Genomic DNA, 1,194 nt, shown 5'->3' with positions numbered 1-1,194 from the left:
CTTTCCAATCCCACCAGATACAGAGCAAAACCTTCTTGGCGTGGATATTGGGCTTTGGCGTCGATGTCGAAGGTTAACCAGGATCAATCCATGATTTTCTACGTTTAGGGTTATCATAAAGAATCCACTTTTCATCGCCTGTAATGATTTTGTGCAGAAAATCTTTTTTCCGGAACTTTGAAAGCAAAGTGAGTGCAGTGTCACGTCGTCAATTTTTGTTGTCTTCGGACAATTCATGCGGACCCATCTGCCTTCCTTCTGAACCTTTCCCATCGTACGTAATCGTACGGAAATGGCTTGCTGCGTAACGCTGAGCTGTTCTGCAAGCTCCTTTTCAGGGCGTCCAGCACGCGATTCATCTTTAAGACTGAAATCTCCTTGGCGAAATTTTTGATACCATCTTTTACATGTAGCATGACTTACAGCGTTCTCTCCATATGCAGCACAAATCATTGCAGTGGCTTCAGCAGCATTTTTCTTCAGATGAAACGCGAAGTGGACAGAAAATCGAATATGCTCTTTTGTTATTGCCATCGTGAACACTACTGATTTTTGAGGTTATGTGCATCAAACGCCAAACCGTATGGCATTTTAGAAGGCCAAATGTTAACGCTTTAAAACCGCAAAAGGGCGGGAAGATATATAAAATTTAAATTGTTATTTCGGTTGTATGAAATCTAAAGCTAAGAACTTTTTTGTACACCAATAACTTAGAGAATATATTTGTTATTATCTCACTGTTATTAATTCCGTCTATTTTACTGTTGTCTCGCCTTCCATCGTTCTCCAAAAGATCCTCCGTTCCCGATCACGAACTCCCTCCTCTGCCATTATCGTGGCTGAGCAGTCGGTTATTAGAGCCGTCCGCGTTCGTGAGTCTCTGCACCTCAGTATTTTCGAGTGAGAACGTACCGAAAAGATTTAAGAAAGAGGGGCACTCTCTTGTGCCTGGCGCCCAATCATTGACGTTGAAGTTTAGAGTATGTAAAATTTGAGAAAGCCGTTGTGGCGTTGAACCCTTTTAATGTTGTCGTGAAGGTATCGACTAAAGAGAGGTAGAGCAATACTCGCGAACGCGCGACGAAGTGGCATCACGCTCATGAATGCGGTCGCAATATATTTAATATGTAACTGTAATTATAAAATAAATTAAATAATACATAATTATAATACGAGGGGCACTATTTATATTTT

This window comes from Mycetomoellerius zeteki, unplaced genomic scaffold, assembly GCF_001594055.1.
Source record: "Mycetomoellerius zeteki isolate Tzet28-1 unplaced genomic scaffold, Tzet1.0 scaffold579, whole genome shotgun sequence".
Lineage (NCBI taxonomy): Eukaryota > Metazoa > Arthropoda > Insecta > Hymenoptera > Formicidae > Mycetomoellerius > Mycetomoellerius zeteki.
The sequence above is the reverse complement of the archived record's forward strand: the minus strand, read 5'-3'. Positions refer to the sequence as shown.